The sequence below is a fragment of the Manis pentadactyla genome, chromosome 13, assembly GCF_030020395.1.
Source record: "Manis pentadactyla isolate mManPen7 chromosome 13, mManPen7.hap1, whole genome shotgun sequence".
NCBI classification, from domain to species: domain Eukaryota; kingdom Metazoa; phylum Chordata; class Mammalia; order Pholidota; family Manidae; genus Manis; species Manis pentadactyla.
Genome location: NC_080031.1, coordinates 6,190,130 through 6,211,154, shown reverse-complemented (window position 1 = coordinate 6,211,154; position 21,025 = coordinate 6,190,130). Strand labels below are relative to the sequence as shown.

At 52.8% G+C, this 21,025-nt stretch overlaps 1 protein-coding gene across 1 annotated transcript in view; it reads right to left on the bottom strand.

Annotated features, from left to right (window-relative positions):
* Window positions 1-21,025, bottom strand: part of CBL (Cbl proto-oncogene) — a 377,716-nt gene that overhangs the window by 24,332 nt on the left and 332,359 nt on the right. Inside the window, exon 18 of the transcript XR_008993515.1 lies at window positions 14,572-14,759. The gene's annotated coding sequence lies outside the window, so the exon portion shown is untranslated. The remainder of the gene's footprint in view (window positions 1-14,571; window positions 14,760-21,025) is intronic.

The window sequence follows — 21,025 nt, the reverse complement described above, 5'->3', positions numbered from 1 at the left end:
TCACTGTGCAGAGCTGGATGCCTCAGCCCTGGAACTCATGCCAGGGCCAGGGCCCACCATGCTGGGGCCTGGAGAGGTTGTGGAATGTGCCGCCACCCAGCTGAGCCCACCCTAGTACATGACCCCTAGCTGCCCACCCCTGCCTCCGGACGACAGGTACGCTCTGCCCTCCACCTCCTGCTCTGTGGGCTCCCCTTTCTTCCCAGCAGTGCAAATGCCCCAGCTGAGGCAGAGTTGTGGCCCTTGGCTGTTGAAAGGGGGAGGGTGGTCGGGCAGGGCCAGACAGGTGCAGGAAAAGGAAACGGGACCAGGAGCCCAGAGGTCTTGAATGTGGTCTCACTTCTGCCACTAATTTACCATGTTACCTTGAGCACATCACTTCAGAGCCTAAGTTTCCCCACTGGTGAGACAAGGGGTTGGACCCAATAATCTCTAGGGCTCCTTCCTGCTCCAATGGTCCCCACTTATCCTTCTGTGGCTCCCCTGGGCACACACCTGTCCCAGCAGCGGCCTCACTTCCCGCATCACGGCCTAGGCACCTGGGTGCTCCACTGTATTTTCTAACCACAGGAACCCCAGGGTCAAGGCTGCCAGCCCACATTTCCTCCTAATGTCCCTCGGCTCAGTTGAACAGTTTGATTCGACTGACCCTAACTGAGCATCGCTCTGTGCCAGGCACAGTGTTAAGGGCTTGGGGTTCAGAGAGGGGCGAGGCCAGGTCACTGCCAAGGGGCTCCCAGCACAGTGGACAGCTCAGGCCCTCCGAGCTTCAGGCCCTTCCAACCCCAGCCCCCCACCCACCCACCCACCCACCGCCAGGCTGGGTCCTGGAGTTAGGTGGAGGCCACAAAGCAGAGACCCCAGATGCTGATTCAGGGAGATGGTGAGGTCAGAGGGGCTTCAGCAAACATGTGAGCCTCCCTGGGGGGTTGGAGGAGGCTGAAGACCCTTCAAACTGAGAAACCAGAATCAGAGGTTCTGAGGCCCAAGAAGGGCCAGGATCCTGCTCCCCCACATCCCACAGCTGTCCTCCACCTCCGTCCTCCAGCACACTTCATCCCCCAAGCACCTCTACGGGCAGAATGTCACTTCGCCTCAAATCCCCGTGAGGTTTGGAGGACTGAAGCCCCCCAGGGATGCAGGTCCTCCCCCAAGGCTCCTGCACAGCCACCCTGGAGGCCTGGCACCAGAACCCGTCTTGTCCCTACTCCCACCTGTGCTCTACTGGCCCAGGAAGGGATCTACAGGCATGAGGAAGGGGCTGGTGCCAGGGCGGGGGTTCCTGGCCCCCTGGCCCCCAGAACCAAGGGAAGCATTCTTGGCTACTGCCTTCTTGTGAGGTCTGGGCCCCTGGGAGGAGGGTGTGAAGCTTGTAGCAAGGGAGACAGGCTGGGGGCGGGGGCCAGAAAAGAGCCATTAATCCTATAAATCCTAATTTGGAAACCCTCCCGGCATCTCTGTAATACTGGAGTTGGAGTGGGTATAATCCTGGGCGCTCCTGGCCCAAACCCAGGCAGGGAGGGGCTCTGCTGCCCCCCTGATGGGCTTTCACTTGGCCCCTACCCTCCGCCTCACTAAATGTTCCCACTGCAGGCAGAGCAGAGGGGCGCCACCCAGGCCCTAGGGAGGCCCTCTGGTGGGGTCTGAAAAGGTGCTGGGCCAGGGGGCCCAGGACAGGAGAGAAGCCACAAGGACTTGGCAGCTTCTGGGGAACCTGGGCAGTGTGGGGGTCAGGGTGCAGAGTAAGGCACGGGGGGCGGGGCCGGGCCGGGCTCTGAGCTCAGGGCTCCGTGGAGAGGAAGGGGGCCGGCCTCTTACCATGTGTCCCCACTTGCCTGCTTGCTGCAGTCCCACAGGAAGAACTCGGATGTCAGACGGGAACAGGTGTGCGGCCACGCGGGCAGACCCTCCCCCCCCCGTGGCAGGCCTGGGCCTCGGACCCCAGGGAATGTGAGCTCCTCGCTTCCCCCTCACCCCATCCCTCGGGCCACTGGATGCCTTCAGTGAGGCCTTGGCCAGACACTTGTTAGAACCTCCGGGCCATTCAACAACAATCAGCTCATGGCAGAACCTGCCGGAGAGAGAGATGCCTCCCTGGGAGGAGAGGGACTGGGGGCGAGGGGCAGGTGGGCTCCACTGCACGGGCTCACTCAGAGCCCAGAGTCCCGAGCAGAAGAGGCTGGCAGCTGAGGCCCCATGGCCCGACCCCTGCCCCCCACCAGGACACTCTCTCCCATGCCCCCGGCACACTAAGCCCTTTCCCTTTCCCCGCCCCTGGGCCTGGCCGGTCCCTCTGTCCCCCACAACGTTTCCTTTCCCCGACCCACTTCCCCACCAGCCACTCACTCTCTCTTTTACCAGTTGCCTTGCTCGGTTCTCACCCACACATCTGTTTCTCCCTCCCGGCTCCTCACGGGCCCCCCCACGCCCGCCCGTCTCTCTCCCAGCCTGGCTTCTCCTGCCCTTTCATCTCCCTTCCTGAGCTCTCCCCGCTGAAGCTGCTGGTTCCAGAGGCCAGGACTTCAAAAAGAGATCAAAGCTGGGCTCCCCCATCAAAGACCAGGCTCTGCCAGGAGCCTCCCCGCACCCCCGTTGGACTATAACTCTCCCTGACAGGCCAGAGTCCCACACGGCAGCACCCCGGGAGGCACATTCTCGGCCAGGGCCCGCCCTGGAGAGGCCTTGTATCTGGTGGAAAACTTGCAGTGCTTGGGATTCAAAGAACTAGCTGCAAACCTGAGATGCCTGGCTCCTTACTGGCTGTGTGACCTTGGGCAAGTCACGGAACATCTCTGACTCATAGCTGCATTATGTTTAAATAGGACTATTGTTTACCTTGTAGGATTGTCAAGTGTATGAAAGGAAAGAATGAAGGTAGAATATCTGGTACTATGCCTGTCATACTATAGGTGCTTGACAAATCGCTGCTCTTAATGTTACTGCCATGACACAGTCCTCCAGGGATGGGAGTATGGAGAGAGGAGAGGTGTCCAGGGAGTAAGGCCTGCTTCTGCCCCAAAGGGCAGGGGTCCTAATGTCCCAGTTCCGGGCCTGAGGGAGCCACTCCACGCAGAGGCTTCACTTGAACCCTGTCTTCCAGGCCTGGGCCTCTCCAGGATGTAGTGGCACTTGGAAGCCCCCCAGCCATCCCAGCCAGACCCTCGGCTCTGTCCCCAGGCAGCAGCCTCCCCCCAGCGAATGGCCAGGTTCCCCCGCTCAGCCTCAGCCAGCCCCACACCCCTCAACGGGATGATGGCATCTAGATGGGGCGGGAGTAGGGCTGAGAGGCCCAAGCTGCATTCATGAGACTTTTCTTGGCTCCTATCATCAGGGAATTTCAGGGACAACGTGACTCGTGTAAGTCCCTAAACCTCCTGAAGCTTGTTTTCTCATTTGTAAAATAAGGGGTTAGCTGCCTCAGATCCTCCTCTGGCGGCAGACTCTGCATACATTACAATTTTAAAGAACCGAAGAGGTAGAACTCCAGGCTCTCCGAGGCCCCTCAGGACGCGGAGACTGGAAGCGGATTTCCCGCCGCCAGCAGCAGCCCCAGCCTCGCATCTTCCCAGAACGGCTGGCCCTGCTTTACCCGAAAGTGACTGAGGCCGGGGAAGGGGAAGGGACCCGTAGAGACAGGGCCACAGAGCTCGCCCAGGGCTCTCGCAGGCCCTCTTCCCTGCACATCTGATGGGGATTTCCTTCCCAGGTTGTAAATGGGCCCACAAGAGCCCAGAGCCAAGGTGCTCAGGCCAGGCTCAAGGCTGCTGGCCTGCCCCGCAGCCTGGGACCCGCCTGCCTCCTGCCAAGGCCCAGCGCTGTTCCCACCCTTGGAGGTCGGCTCTCCTTCCTCCAAAGCCCCTCCCTGACTTCCTGGTCCCGGGCTCCAGGTGGCGGCACCCCACCCTCCGGATCACCTGCTCCCACACACGCTGTAAGGAAAGTAGCCTGCTCCGCCCAGCTTCCTGGCCCAGCCCCCCACCACACTGCACGGCCCCCCGGGGCAGAGGGGCCAGACCAGAGCTGGGCAGGGGCACTGTCTGCAGTGATGGAAGCATCTACACCCTGTGCTACGCAGGCACCAGGGACGTGTTGTGTCCGTGTAATGGTATTTGCTTTTCATTGAAATTTAAGCAGACATACGTGGCCAGAGGCTGCCGTCACAGACGGGACAGGTAGAGGCACCACCTGTGCCGGCCTCTGCCCATCTCCTCAACAGCGGATTCTTTCAAAAGGGCCCGTAGAATATTTTGGATGGTGAGGTGGGCAAAAAGTTCCAAGCCTCTGAATCCACCACCCCAGGCAGCCTCCTCGGTTGAGTGGCCACTGCCCAGATGTGGCCAGGCACCAGAGGGAGGAGTGGAGGGTGGAGTGCTGTCCTGAGAAGCCAGTTGCCCCCTTACCCTGCAAATCCCCAAGTGGTGGTTGCACACCAGGAGCCGCATAAGCCGGGGTTCCCTCCTGGGCCTGATCCTTTCAGGAAGACGGCCTGTGGTCCCAGGACCCCTCATCATCTCAGATGTTGTTCCTTCTCTCTAGACCTGGAGGAGTTGGGAGCCCCAGCTCACCCCTGCAACGGTCTTGGAAGCCACATGGCCTGTCTTATGTTCAACCCCATGGGAGGCCAGGAGTCACAGAGGCCAGGCAGGCAGGCCAGGGGCAGAGAGGGCAGGGACGCCTTCCCGAGCCAGGCAGTGTCCTCCGTTCATTAGGCAGCGGCATCTGGCTTCAGCTGGCTTCAGAAGGAGAGTGGTAACTGGTCCCCTTGGCCCTCTGGCTGGTCAGACCCCGGCTGGTCAGACCCTGGTAAACGCGGGCTGATGGGGCGGGGCTCCCCCTGCTGGAAGCCTGGGAAAGGCGCACAGCCTCCCCCAAGGGGAGCGCCCCCAGGGAAGGCCCTGTAGGAACAGGTGGGCAGTGGGAAACAGGTGCCGGGATTGGAGACCCTGAGCCATCCCAGCCAGGCTCAGGGACATGGGGAGCCAAGTTCAGTTCAGGACCCCATTGCCTGCACACCCCTCCCCACAGAGAACCCCTTCTTCTCTTCCTTCCCCCCACTCCTATAGAACCTCCTCTGTGGCAGCGGAGAGACTGGTCTGGACAGGCCTGAGTCCCTGCCCTGCCCTGCCACTTCCTTGAATGTGACCTTGGGTGCGTAGGGTAAGCCCCTGAGCCTGCAGAGTGACAGCCACCTCCCAGCACAGGGAGAGGGTGAGCTGGCCAGAGGAGGAGTCCGGCACCATCAGCTTCCTGATCCCTGGTTTTCCTCCTCTGCCCCTCTGCCCTCCCCCATCTCCTCCTCTTCCCCTAGAGCCCCAGGATGAGACCTGCAGGGCCTACCTTTCCATCTAGGAGGTACCTGGGGCTGGCTGCCCACCTGTCATCCCCAGGACCACTGCCTCAGGCCTTCCCTCACCAGCCCCCCTGGGCTCCATACCTGCTTCTCGTGGCCATCCATGTGGAGGACGCTGACCGCCTCACGTACTCACCCTGACCCGAGCTGCTGCTCCAGGCCAGCCCAGGCAGAAGCCTCATCCTGCACCCCCAGTCCCCTGCACCTGGACTCCATCTTTCTCCAGCCCCACACATGGGGTGGGGGATGAGCTTGCAAGTGCACAACTGAGCATGACCCCATGGGCATGCAGAGAGTCTGGGTGACAGTGAGTGGGTGTGTTGGGGTGTGTGCTTATGTGCACCCCTACCCACCACCATACACTCTGAATCTGGCCCTGACTCCCCTCGGCCTCTGGAGCTCAGCACCACCCCAGGATCTCCAGGCCTGTCACTGCTGTCACTGCCCTCCGGCTGGAAGCTGACCATTAGGGTCACAGGGAGAGGGCAGTATACCTGACCCCATGAGGCAGCTCCCTGAGATTTCCAGCACCCCCAAAGCACCTCCTAACTCAACTACCTCCTTCCTACCTTCCTACCCCCCTTCTTCCTGCTCCTCACCATGTCATACATCACTGGGTCAAGCAACCCAGACCAGCCCACAGCCTCTGCTGGCCCCTCAGAGCCTGGATCCCCTCCCTCTGGCCAGGTACCCTGGCCCCACCATCAGGGTCGAAGAAGTCCAAGACATCTGGGGGCCCCCAGATTGTGAAAGCCTCTTCCTGCTGGAGCTTACAAAGCTTCTAGGCCAGTCCTTTCCAACCTGGCTCTCCAACTAGGAGAGAGGCAGCCCAGACAGACACAGAGAGGGGCTCCTACCTCCCAGCAGCGCCAAACCCTTGGGCCTGGCACAGGGTGCATCTCCATAGCAAGCTTGTGTGCCAGTGATGGATAGAGCCCTGGGGACATGCAGCTGCCATCTGCCCTCACTATTCACATCCACCCACAGGCTAACAGGCCCCATGAGAACTGGGAGGGAGTGGTGGGACCTGGCAGTCAGTCCCCAGAGCACTGGACCAGGGGACAGTCATTTCAGAGTCAGCCTTCTCCTCACTCCTGGGCCAACAGGGGCCAAAGGATGCTGAGAGGGGAGCACCCTGTCTCATATGGGCAGTGATGGCTGGGGAGCAGGAACGGGTCACTCCCAGGGCAGCTCAGGAAAACTCCCATCTCCTAGATGGGATAAATCTCCTCTCCTAGAATTTCCAGTCTCATCTAGGCCCCCAGGAGCTAAAGAGTCTTCAGGGGGCCTCCATCTACCCTGCCAGCACTTACCTTCCCAAGAGCCCCCTCAAGAGCCAGCCCCAACAGGGGTTCAGGGAGCTCTGGAGGAGAACGCCCAGTGGAAAGAAGGCCAGGGCAGCGGAAGGGGGCAGGTAGGAGAGGAGATCTAAGGAGCATCCTGATAGGGCCAAGAAAAGTAGCTCGTGCTCACATCTGTATTTCCAGCCAACTTCCCATCCTCTAGCCCTGCCACCTGCCCACCAGAGCTCAGTCCTCATTGCTACACAGAACTGTGGACCCAGTTACGAGAGCGATGGAGAAGGACCACAAACTGACCGTGCCTCCCTGCACACAAGCAGGCTTGTACAGAGGTTAAAACCTGGGAATTCACAGGCCCAGCATAGGTCACCATTCTTAGCTCTCTTTTTTATAAGGCAGAGTGGATCTTTACACAATAGTCACTATATCCTGATTTCAGCCAGGCATCTGTCCAAATGTGGACAGAATAGAGAAATATGGACTGCATGGTACAGCTAGGTGGGCTCTCAATGTCTGCGCATTGGGGCCCTGGAGGCTTCTGTATCGTTTCATAGAACTCTCTCTTCAACCCAGTTTCAACTCTCTTTATTTCTTTAAATAAAGAAATTGTGCTCATCCAAACTTTATGGGTGAAAGAGATAGTTGAAAGCAATGAGCAATATCCTATGGAGTTGAATTGGTAGTTCAAAACGTCTATGAAAGACAGAAAGCTAAATCAAAACCCAAAAATGGAAGTTAACAGGGATGAATGTAAATGTTCCTTATTTAGGTTCAAAACTCAGTCACATACATTTAGGATCAGAAATGTCTGGTTTAGTTGTAGTTCATGTAAACACTGACTACATGTATAGAATGATTTAATAGCTTTTGGAGTTTGCTTAACTTGGTAGATGCAGTCTTATGGCTGGTTAACTTAGCTGTTGATTGACTACATCAGTGTCCCCCATTATTTTGTGCTTGCTTGCTTGCTTGCTTGTGTTTTTATTTGTTGTGTCTTGTCTTGACACATTTCTACTCTGTTAACCTCAGTCTGTCCACCTTGCCTTCAAGTTAGCTCCCCTCACAGTCTCAGGATAGCAGCCACAGCTCCAGGCATTACATCTAGTCTCAAGTTTCTAATAGAATAGGCCAGCTCTTCTCCTATCTTTTAAAAGAGAGGAAACCTTTTCCAGATGCCCCCAACAGGCTTCTCCTCTACCTCACTGGCTATAATTGTGTCACATGCCCATGCCCTTGCCTAAATCATTCATTAGGAAGGGAAATGGACCCACTACAACTCCTTAGATCAGTGATGATTCTCCTTTTGGCACATCGAGGCGGGTGGGTAGTTGATTAAAATCGGGTTCTGAGTTAGGAAAAAGAAAGGGGAATGACAGCAAGAAGAGATAGGGTTAGGTTACCAAAAGTTGCTGTTCTGATGATAGTGAATTATCCATTATTAGAGCCATTCAAGTAAAGGCTAAATAAAACCTGCAGGAGATGTAAGAGGAGATTCTGGCAGTGGGTCAGAGTTGGGTGTGATGACCTTGAGGTCCTTTCTAATCCAGAAGATGTCGATATTCTATAATTCAACAATTCCACCTGGCTTACATGTATATATATTTCCTCAATGAAACAGGCTTTGTAACTAATTAAAATGCAGTCTCCATGCACCAGGAGTGTCTGTCAGTTTCATACTACTCATCCCTCTCTCCCAAAGACCCCCGTCCTTGTCTCCCTTTCGCCACCACTGCGCTGGGCAGCTCAGACTACCTCAAGGGACTGGAGGGAAGACACAAGCAAAGATGGAGCAGGTGCTTCTGGGCCCACTCTGGCTTCCTTCTGCCCAAGTATGGGCTCCCGGGGCTGGTCAGGGAAGGAGTTAACACCCACAGGAGCATCAGACATCTATGGAGCCACTATGGTGCGTAAAACAGGAGCCAAAGAGAACCATCCATTCGATTTCTGACTCAAGTTGCTCACAGTATAATCAAGGAAGGAAACAGAATACGTGATGGCACCAAAGAAACCAGTAATTCTTTCCTAAACCGCATGTGAAGGTCAGCCAGGTTTCTTACGTCTAAGTAGAAAGGCAGTAATCTAAGATTGGCACCAGCGACAGAGAAGTGGAGACAGACAGAAAATGCTCTGGGAACAGAGAAGAAGAACAGTGCTATTAAAATGATAGTGACTGACAATAACAACAAAAATGGACATTTCCAAATATAATAAGACCGTCCCTTGCTTGGAGAGAGTCACTGGAAGCTATGCGTCCCCACCAGGGAGGCTTGGTGGCTTCATCTGCCCCTGCAGATGCGTGTCCACCTCATCCCTGATGAGATTTCTGTAATCTTGCTGCATATAAAATAGGATATTTTAATGTTTTTTTAAAAACAGGAAGGCCTAAATTTCTAAGAGTGCCTATGTGTTGGGCCCAGTGTTAAGAGTTCTCGGTACATTACCTAATTTAATCCTCAATAATCCAGAGGCCCTCTTGAAGTCCCTTTAAGGCTTCTGGCATCACCCTTTCCTTTAATATTCAAACAGAAATGGTTCCACTCCACATGCTCTCCAGGATTCCTGAGACTCACCAGGAATTATCTGGAATTTTCGTGATTCCCTCGCATCCCATTTCCTCTCCTCTCTCAACCCTGTTCTGACTCAGTTCTGGAGTCTGTGCCTTGCATCTTCTTGTTGACCTACAGAAGTAGGGGTTCACACCACTCTGACACCCTGACCAGCACCAGGCTTGGGGTGGGGCAGGGAGAAGCCAGGAAGGCTTCTTTGGAGATAATGACAGATGGGAGGCACAACCATTTCCTTCATTTTCCCCCAATCATCACTAACAACACACCGAGGTTACGAGAGAGCTGCTCTGAAAGCTGGGAGGAGCTGCGCAACAGGTGGAGCTTTTCAAGTGGAGCAAACAGCTCAAAATTTAAAAACCAGGCCTCCTGTCCCTGCAAGTCCCTCCTCTGCCAGTCATGCCTCCTGCGCTGTCTCTCAGCCCCTGCCCTCCAGTCCCCCCACACCTGGCCCACTTTATCTGGCCCTCTCTGCCTCCGTTTCCCTCTGGGAGTGAGGGCTGGCTGGAGAGCTTTATCTGTCTCACTCAAAAGGGTCATTTTTCAAAACAAAGGTCCTTGTCTCCCTGCCAGCAATTAGCGCCTTTCTCTAGAATGCAAAAGCAGCTAGAGCCACACACTTGACTCACAACAATCTGTGACACAGTGACCAGCATTTACACAGGAGAGAACTGGGGGCTGAAAGCAGTTAAAAATTTTTCCCAAAGTCACAGAGCTAGTAAGTGGTAATGTCTGTACTTGAACCAGATCTGTCAGCTCCAGAACCACCCCTTTTAACTCTGACACTAATCTTCGAAGAGGCGAGGCTTGAGGGGACCTTGAAGGACCGGGGCATGTCAGAGAAACGGCCATGGCACACGGCAGAGCCCAGTAGAGGCAAGCCCTAAGCTGGGAGCCTGGGCGGGGGCTGCTGCAACAGAAGGAGGCTCCCTGCTAGGATGGGGGCCCCCAGGAGAGGGGACAAGGGGGTGGACTGGGAAGCTAATGAGAAGGGAAAACCTAATGGACAGGAGGGTCAAGTCCAACAGAAGGACTGACCTTGGAGGGGGAGAGAGAGGAACCAAGAACCACAGCCAGATTTCTGCCCAGCAACTGGGGGGCTTTTCACTGGGTAAACCAAGGCAGGAAGGCGGGAAGGGGGTGTTTATAATGCACCCAAGTTCACACAGGTGGAGAAGAGGGTGCCCATGAGGCATCCAGGCAGAGACATTCATCAGCTGCTCAGTATATGGGTTTTGCTGATGCCAAGACAAGCCCATACTGGAGAGGCGGTCACGGGCCTAGAGGGGGTAATTAAAGCCATGGGAGGATGAGCTCATGCGGGGAGACTGAGGGGGCGAAGGCCTGGGTGCAACCCCAGGAGCGCCCCCAGGAAAGGGAGAGGCCCAGGTCAGAGCTCCACGTGGGCACAGAGCGGCCAGCACAGGAGGCCACAGGGGCCGGCCAGGTCCGCGCGGAGGGAAGCAGGACAGCAATCGGACGGGCTTCCGCCTCTGGTCAGCAGGCACGTGGGATTTAGGAACAGGGTGCAGGGTGTCAGGAGGGTCACTGGTAACTTCGGAGACAGTGGCAAATCCACCCCGAGAAATAACATCTGGAAGCCGGTTTCGATTGGTTTGAAGAGAGATTGAGAGCTGAGAACATAAGACAACAAGATGTGAGGGTAAAAAGATAAGGTGCTCCTGAAGAGACGTCAGGCAGGGGAGAAAAGGGTTTTGAGCGTTTTGTTTTAGGAGAGAGTTGAACAAGTGCACATGACCACAGGGAGGGGCCAGTGGCAGTGGGTGGCGGGCACTGAGGACGGAAATGGACACTGAGATGGAGACAGACCAGACGCTTCTGCGGCTCAGGGACAGAGGGCCCCACTAGCCTCTGCTGAAGACGGGCCCCATCCAAAGCATGCGAATGGACAGAAATCCATGAGGAGATCTGGGCCTGGGCACACACCATGGTCCCCGGAGGGTCAGAGAAGGAGCGGAGGAGGCTCCTGATGGAACACCCTGGCCCAGGGGGCACAGGAGAGGCGGCATTCAGGAAACAGGCTAGCAGCCTGGGTCCCTCGGGCTCCCCGTGGCCTCTACCCCAGCACAGGGGCCACGGCAAAGCTCTCCCTGCCTGCCTGCCCTCCTCAAGGATCCCCTTTATAGGGTCCTTGGACAACCCCCTGAGCTGCCTCTGCTGGTCTGCCTGGACTTGGGCTACTGTCTGCCCCCTGCCCTCAGGGGCTTCCCTGTGTGCCTACAACTTCCACCTGGGTGCAGAGTATCCCGGGTCCGGCTTTCTGCAGGTCAAAGGGTGTCCCAGAGCCCCAGTACCCAGAGGACCCTGGCCCTCCCTGGAGCCTGCCTTCCCCACAGTCTCCTGGAAGACACTTGCCACCCCAGCACCCCCAGCCTTGCCTCCATGTCCCCAGCCTTGCTCGGTTCCACCAGCAATCCCACCCTTACACCATGATCACAGTGATGGCCACATATTGCACACATGCTGCTCGCTTATTCATCCATTTAACACCAACTCTGGAGCACCCACCACGTGCCCGGTGCTTTACTGATGTCTGGAGACAACAGTGAACAAGACAGACTTGTCCCTGCCCTTAGGCAGCTCGCAGCCCTCTGCTCCAGTATTGTGCCTGACACGTTGCTAATTTTATCCTATTTATTCCTACAGCAACTCCATGAATAGGCATTACTATCTCCATTTTATCAAAGAAGAAACTGAGGCCTAAAAAAATCACACCGTTTGTAGATTACAGGACACTAACCTACCCCCTTAGAGGCTCTGCCTCCTCCAAGCAGAGCTGACCCTAAACTTTGGAGGAATGGGGTGTGTGTTTGAGCCCAGAGACCCAGGTCTGAGGCCTGGCTCCCTGCTCTAGCTGGGTAGCCTTGAGCAGGCTGCTTATTTCACTGCTCAGAGCCCAGGTCCCCTCCTCTGCGAAATGCGAATGATCATCTCTCTGGGCCCTGCCCCCTGCAGAAGGCGCTGGGAGGATTAAGTGAGGTCAGAGGTGTGAACGTGCCTTCCAAGGCCCTCACAGGCAAGGGTTATTCTTATCTCAACATTCCCGAAGCAGAAGCCCTGGCATCAGCAAATTACACGTTCACATGTGTTCCAGTCACTGTACTTCCTGTCCCAGGCTGTTTATACAACAGGCCCTTCACTAGCTGTGGAGTGAAAGGGTTTTCCTCCCCTAAAGGAATTTCAGGTGACATCGAGTAGGCAGAAAAAGAAACTGGGGGCCTTCTGAAATCACAGCCAAGAAGGGGTGAGAAGACTAACATTTATTGAGCATTTATTACACACCAGGCACGAAGCTGAGTACCCTGTACCTCATTTATTTCTCACAAAACCTTAAGCCTAAATGCTACTATTTTTACTTTACAGATAAGAAAACTAATTTATCTAAAGTTACAAAGTTTTGAAGTTGTGGGCCTAGGACTTGAATCTAGGTCTGATTTCAAAAAGCATGCTTTTCTCACTGAGAAAACCCCAACCCTGTCTGAAGCCCCTGCTGAAAGCCATCTCCTCCAACTTCAGCCTCAGCAATGCCAATCCATAGTAACCACTCACTTCCCTCCCTGCCTGCCTCTGCACTAGACAGCCCAGCTCTTTGAGGACACGGCTATAAGCTGATCTTTGTATTCCCAGCTGTCAGCACAGTGCCTAGGCGACGGGAGCCACCGACAAACGTTAGCTGAGGGATTGAATGGTCAAAGAATAATTTTTGTCTTAAAAGGATCAAATCATGATTCTCACATACAGATATAAAACCAACCTGGTTCCAAATCTTATTTATTTAATCAGTTAATGGGGGACCCAGTAAGATGTTGCAATTGGCTCAAAGTAAAACTCAAAAGAACCTCAAATATAGACGTCTGCATCTACGCAGGCTGTCATCACGAAACACTACTTACACAACAGAAATTTATTTCTCACACTTTTGGAGGCTGGAAGTCCGAGATCAGGGTGCCAACATAGTGAGGTTCTGGAGAGACCCTCCTCTGGTTGCAGCCTTCTTAGTGTATCTTCACATGGTAGAAAGAGAACAAGGGCGTTCTCTGGAGTCCTTTGACAAGGGCACTAACTGCCTCTGAGAGGGCTCCACCCTCGTGACCTAACCACCGCCCTAATACCATCACACTGGGGGGTAGGATATCAACACATGAATTTGAGTAGAGGACACAGCCTCCAGTGTCACTCCTCCAACCCATCCCACCCAGATGCCAGTCTTTCTAGACATATTTGGCCTTACCATTTTCCTGCCTAAACTTTTCAGTAGCTTCCAATCACCTGTAGAATAAGGCCCACGATGTCCAAGGCACCCCAGCCCTGCTCACCTCCCCAGCCTCAACTCTCATCACTTCTTGAACCCCCTTTATGCTCCAGCATCATCAACCCCTAGCAGTTCTCTGCACACCCCAGGCCATTTCTCCATGCCTTTACTCATGCTGTTCCCTCTGCCTGGAATGCCCATCTCATATCTTCTCCCTTACCCATTCCTATCCCTCTGGGAGGCTCAGTTCAGAGGCCTACAGTTCCCTCATCCCACCACCCCCATCCCCCTGCCCCAGTGCAACAGGCTCTCTGCCCCAACACGCTCTGCTGTCCATCACTGCGTCACTCTTGTTAACAGGTCTGCTCCCCCTTCCATTAGACTGTGGGCTCCTTGAGAGCAGGGATTGTTTCTTGCCCTGGGTTGAATAGCATCCCCCCAAAGTTCATGCCCACCGAGAACCTGCGAATATGACCTTTTGTGGAAATAGGGGATCTTTGCAGATGCACTTAGTTAAGATGAGCTCCTACTGGAGTGGATAGCCCCTAAATCCAATATGACTAGTATCCTTTTAAGAAAAAGGACATTTAGAAACAGAGACACACAGAAAAGAAGGCCAAGGGAAGACAGAGACAGATTGGAATAATGGCTCTACAAGCCAAGAACACCAAGGATGCTGGATGCCACCAGAAGGTAGGAGGCAGCATGGAACAGAGCCTCCTCTGGAACCTCAGAGGGAGCATGACTTGGCTGTCAGTTGCCTTGATTTTGGATTTCTGGCCTTGAAAACTATGAAAGAATACATTTCTGTTGTTTGAAGCCACCTAGTGTGTAGTTACAGCAACAACTTTGCTACTGTAGTCACCAGAAACTAAGAGATTTCTTATTAGAGCCCCTGGCCCCGTGTTAGGCTCACCTCTATGTGTCCGTAAGTGTTGAAAGAATAAATGAATGAGTGATTGTACGATATCCTGCCTGTCTCACTCCCTGGTCTCGAGGAGCAGCTGAGGAAGGCAGGAGGGACTCGGGGCTGGAGTACCAAGGGAGGCAGGCTTAGTTAACATCTATTTATTGGGTACTTACCATGTGCAAAGGGCTCTACAAGGTGTAGAAGATCAGACAGGACTCCCGTCCTGCCGGAAATGACCTGAAACCATGGATAATCCAGCCATTGTCCATGGAAGGGCTTGCTTCGCAAGGATGTCTGGGTGAGGCTCCCATCTGCAGGGGTGGCTGTGGCTGAGCTGCTGGATGAAGTAGAGATGTTGAGCCTGCAAAAGAGAAGCTTTTAGGGGGACTAACTCCAAATGTGAACCAGACGTTTATGGATAAGAGAGAGAGGTCCCTGTGGCTCCAACGCCAGTGTTTGAAATTCTCAGGGAAACAGGTTCAAGCTCAATCTAAGAACTAATTTCCTAATAAAAGAAGAAGGGAGCTAACCTTGCTGATTGCCTGCTCCATGCCAAAAAATTCAGTCCTGTGACGTGGGTTTTACTACTTAGTCCCCACCTGCAGGTTTAACGAACTACTGCTTACGGAAGTTAAGGAGACTGCGCTAGATTCCTTGGCTGAGGGCAGAGCCAGGATTCCAGCTCAGGGCTGTCTGACTACAGATAAATACACTAACCCTTTTTCCCAGAGACAACACTGAGTAACCCCAGCATGCTGATTTTGCCGTCCTTGGTAGCAACCGGGCACAGGCCAGGCCAGATGGGGATGCTGCTGAGAGGCTCCAAATTTGGAGCAGGAAGCTGGCCCAAGTGACCTTTAAAATCCCTGAGACCCTGAGGTATCTTCTGCCCTCTTGAATCACTGGGCTGGGGTTGCAGCCAGCTCCCACCACCTCACTGTCATCAACAAGACCAGAATCCAGGTTGCCCTCAGAGGCCGGGCCCTGCCCACAGACCACAGTCAGCCATGGACCCTGCCTGCTATCACCATCTTCTTAGACCTCAGGGAGCCACCTCAAGTGGAGGAGGAGGAGATATAAGCCAGGCAAGAGTGGGGACTCGTGTCCTGGTAGAGGGATCAGCATCTGCAAAAGGCCAGTCCTAACAGAGAGCATCTCACAGACAAGGAAGTGAAAAAAGGTTAGCAGTGCAAGGACGGGGACAGCAGGAAACAGAGCCCGGAAGGAAGCCGGCTTCCATCAGACAGGGCCTTGCAGGCCAGGTGAAGGGACTGAAACTCATCTGACGGACAAAAGGAAGCCTTTCAATAAGGGTCCAGTATGCAGAATAGGTATGTGTTATTTTAAAATCCTTCCAACTCAGCAATAAAAACACACAGACACACACAGACAAATTTTTTAATGGGCAAAGGATTTGAATAGATGGAGAGCTAAAAATGACCAATAAGCATATGAAAAGATGCTCAACCTCATTAGCCACCAGAGAAATGCAAATCAAAAGCACAAAGAGCCGCTACACCCACTAGGATGGTAGAGCTCCCGTATGACTCAGCAATTCCACGCCTACATACATCCCCAAGAGAACTGAAAATAGCTGTCCATATAGAACTTGGACACTAATATTCATAGCAGCATTATTCATAATAGCCAAAAAGTGGAAACAACCCAAATGCCCATCAATTAATGAATAAACCAAATGCGATTTAACAATACAGTGGCACATCGTTCAGCCATGCAAAGGAATGAAGTAGCCACGTGCCACAATGTGGATGAAACTTGAAATCACTATGCTAAGTGAAAGAAGCCACATAGAAGGCCACACATTGCCTGATTCCATTTAGATAAAATGTCCAGAATAGGCAAATGTACAGAGACAGAAAAGTGATCAGTGGTTACCCAGGACGGGGCGTGTTGAGGGGATATAGGGAGTGACTGCAAATGGGCACCAGGTTTCTTTTGGGGGTGATGAAAGTGGTCTAAACTTGATTGTGGTGATGGTTGTACAATTCTATGAAAATAAAAACCACTGAATTGTGTACTTTAAAATTGTGGATTTTATGGTGTGTGTGTTATATGTTAAAAAGGGAAAAAAAGCAAGCCATGAAATGGTTTTAAGCTGGAGAGTGATATGGTTTGTGTGCATTTTAGAAAACGTATGCTCTGCCCACAGGGTAGAAAACAGATAGGAGGCAGAGACATCCTCACAGATATGCAGCTGTTAGGAGACCCTTAGTGAGAAATGATGGTAACCCATACGAAGGCAAGGGCAGTGGAGACAGGACGGGTCAGATCCAGGAAGCATTTAGGATGGATGGAGCAGGTGTAAACTCACGCAGGCACACCTGGGAGGTGCGAGAACAGGACTTTCTCTCTCGATAATTCAACTTAACTTCATTCTTGTGGTGATTTAAAGAAAAATGTCCTCAAACTGTGTACCAGACTTAATGACTTACTAATAGAATGTTGTAGAAGTAAGTGATGGTGTGTACCTTCCGAGGCTAGGTTATAAGATCGTCTGTCTCTCCCTCTCCATTGCTGGCTCTGGCCATGCCATGAGCACACTCAGGCGTCCCTGTCAAGAGCCCAGCATGGAGAAGAAAGAGCCCCCCATCAACAGCCAGCACCCCTTGGGGCAGATCCTCAGGCCAGTGAAGCCCACGGGTAACTCCAGTCCTAGCCCTCTAGGTTCTCCAGCTGTGGCCAACCTCCTCACAGCAGAGAGATGCTGTCCCTTCACTGAAGACCTGGCCCAGAAACTGTGAGAGATAACAAAAGTTATTGTTGTTTTGAGCCACTAAATTTTGCGGTGATCTGTTACACAGCAATAGATAACTAATGTAGTTCCGAAGCCTTATCTCTGCTGATAGAGAACATTTAATCTTGCCAAGTAAAGGTAACTGAGTCACTTCCCTTTTAAAACTTGAGTCTGTTTGGGATTGACAGCTGATTCCAGATTCAAACGCCAAGTTCAAATCCCCTCTCAGGGGTTTTTCTCTACCCTTGCCTCCTCCCCGGGACACCTCACTCATGGGCAGAGCTTTATGTAACATCGTGGCCCTGGGCAAGGATCCCCCTGTGCTGACACCCAGGGCTCGCTTGTCCTCTGTGGTCCTTGAGCGTTGGTTTCTGCCTTTGCTGCATCTGCCACTGAAGTGGCTGTGGGTGGGGTGACCTGTGGTCTGCTCTTTGGATAAAGCCACCCCGTAAGTTATGCAGACTGTACCCCTTTCAGAGGCCTCTGCCAAGGAGGTGAACAGGAACTGAAGCCCGGCCTTCACCCTGCTCACCACTGTGCACAGTAGCTGGCTCAGTCCAGAGGAGGGGGTGCCTTCGGTAGCTTATCCTCCCAGAAGGGGTGCCTTTTTGTGAATCCCAGAAAGGCATAGATACCGACAGCAACCCTCCCCAACCTGCACCCCTGTGACACAGGACCCACCTCCCTGGACAGGGAAGGGTGAGGAGCCTAAGGCTCACCTCAGGCACAAATTTGAGGCAGTGCCAAAGAACTCAGCAATGAAGACAAATATGTTAATGCAATTGTTTTTAAAAATTAAAAAACTAAAAATTGGAACAAAATTTCAAAATTCTAATAGAGACAGGATCCAGCCCAGCATTTGCACGACCCTGTCTCACTTGCTTCACTCTAATCCCAGCCCTGGTTCCAATAAAACTTTATATACAAAACCAGGTAGCCCGCCCAAAGGCCGTGGTTTGCCAATTTGATTTTTGTAAGTATTAGATTTAAATGTTACTTATCTTGATTACTGGGTTGCTCCCCGCCTGCTAACCCCGACTTGTCCCACCAGCCCTCATCTCTCAGACGGGGGCCGCTCTGATCTCCTTGATGCCGGCCACAGGCCAGGAACCAGAGGGGCAGCCGGGGACAGCTACTGCCAGAGGCGCTATCTCAGGCCCTCTCGCTGCCTCAAGGCTCCTTTCTGCTCTGCGGGACATCTAGAAACACCAGAAGGAAGCAGGGCCCGAACTGCCTTGGGTCCAGCTGACTCACCCGGTGGTCTCTCTCACGCCCCCCACCCAGGGATCTGGTCCCTAAGTGAGAACTGGGAGTGAGGGAAAGAGAAAAGGCATAACTGGTCCTTCTAGACTCCGGCTATCTGGCTTCCTGAGCTCCCCAATTTCCCAGGAAGGAGTGTCTTCCTGTGTGGTAGGGCAATACCCCCAATCCTTGCCCTGTGCTTAACTTCTTTCATTCATACTTTCATTTAATCGTTTATTTCACCATCCTTGATCTCTAGTACGTGCCAAGCATTTGCTAGATTCCAGAGATAAAGAGAAAAAACCCACTACTCGTGGCACAATCAATAAGAGGGACCGACATACCCAAATAGTAAAGTCTTGCACATAAAGTGCAAATCTCAAAGTGCGCGCAGATTTAGCTGTGGCATGAAGAGGGCATGATTCCTCTCCCTGGGAACCTCGGGATAAGAGAAGTTGGATCTCCCCAAGCGGAAGGGTCAATAGACATTCCCCAGAGAAGAGCACACACAGGAACCTGGACTGCAGCAGCAACAGCTGCAGAGAGAGAATCGATGGAGAGAGAGAGAGGTGCTGTTATGGGGCGGGCTAGTAGTGGGCAATGTTCATGTGCTCATCTGTAACCTGGGGACGATCACACGATACCCCTTTATCAGATTGCTGAGCGTATTAAATGAGATAAACCAAACATTTAACAGATCCTAGCACGTGGTAAGCTACTGGGTAAGTGCAATGTTAACTATGGTTACTCATTAAATCTTTAATCTAATATTAGAAGCATTGCATGAGAATGAAAGTATAGTTGCATAGACAGATTTTTGCACATGGAGAAAGGTTAATTCAATCAACACTTACGATCTCCTACATCCCCAGACGCTCTATGGTTAACTTCTAAAAATTCAATGATCAGTCCCAAGTTTAAGCTAAGCCTTTTTGGTATTTAAAGCTAAACTGTTTCTCCCATAAGCTCTAGATCTTGCCAATCAAAATCACTTTGCTCATAGACTATTGTATCTCTGTCTGCCTCGAGCTGAAAAATCTATGCAGCAGCTCAATTGACTTCTTTGTTCTAGGCTGGAGCTGTCCTCCCCAGGGGCATCGACGACATTGACTCAGTGGATGCTGCTACGTGGCAATAGAACACATCAGTTTAATATTTCAAATAATTATTCAGCCTCTTAGGAAACTGGCAGGATTTGTGGATGAGCTTGGGGAAAGGCAGGTGAGAGAAGGCTTAGACCCAAAGGGCTTGATGTATAGGAAGGTTTGTCTTTGGGGGACTTTTTTCTTCCTCCTAGGAGGGAATAAGACATCCTGCTAAACCTTTCCTCTTGGTGGAGAATAGAATGGTTTCTATTCACTGAGGACCTGCTCTGGACCAGGCTCTGTTAAAGGGGCTCCCCCAAAGTCTGGGACAGTCCTTTTCTATGACTTCCACCTGAGGCACCTCACGGTGAGGGTACAATTGTCCTGTCCCTCAAGAGATCAGAGTGAGGTTATTTTGTGATCCTAGTATTTGAAACCTGCCCTCCAGAAAACTGATTCTGCTATTTGTATTTTTCTATTCCTACTTTTTATCTTATAAAAAATACAGTTAAATTTGAAAATACCAGCCTGTCTTTAGCCATGGTCACAGAACCAGAGAAAGGATTTCGTTTCAGCTGAAGTTAAAAGAGAAAAGCTGTCCCTCCCTCTTAGGGGGTTGGTCCCCAAGGGGATGGGGGATCCCCAGAGGGGAGTCTCGGCTACTGGGCAGGCCTGGGGAGATGGAGAGCGATGGGGCTTCTGCCTCCCTTCCCAGTTCCTCCCACGGAGTGGCTCAGCTGTGGTTCCCTTCCTGCCCTGGGGGACCCACGGGAGCCCCTCCTGGCCCCTTTCAGTATCTCCCTTATCCCTTGAGCTGCTTCTGAATGGCTTTCTCTCCATTACTTATAAGTCACCCTCGGTGACTATCAGAACATTTTAGCCCAAAGGTGTGATCCTAAGAGAGAATTCTTCTGGGCAGAGAGGGAAAAAATGGAAAACCACCCTCAGGAGCTCAAGATCCTTTCTCTTCCTCACAGCAGCCACTTACTCCTTTGTTCATTCCACAAAGACTTATTAAGTGCTTACTGTGTGCGAGGCACCAGGACAAAACCAGTTCAATAAAGACGCAGGCCAGGAGGCACTCCTTTCAGATAGAGACAGATGGGTAAGTGGGCTGGGTGCGCCCTCCAGGGGATGTCAGCAAGAGCCCCAGTTCTGGAATCCTCTCCTCCAGGGCACCTTTTAAAATTAACTCCAACAATTAAAAGTCTGTTAGGAGACAATGGTGGTTGTCTTCCTCCTTATTTTTAATTACAGGGCCCTGCCTAAAGTTGTCAAACCATTTATAATTAGAGCAGAACTCAGCAGGAGGCCTGAGACAGGAAAAGCAGGGAAGAGAAGGGGTGAAGACTGGAGCTCTCGCCCAGCACCTCCCCAGTGCCCTGGGCCTGGCCCCAGGCTCGTCCACCTCTGATGCTGTGACGGCTGCATCCCCACTAATGGACTGGGTGGCTGGGGAAGCACTGCACGTGCTGTCCCCTCCTCGCCTCTCAGCATACACCCTGATTATAGTCATTAGGGAGTCACCCTGAGTGAGAGAAGACA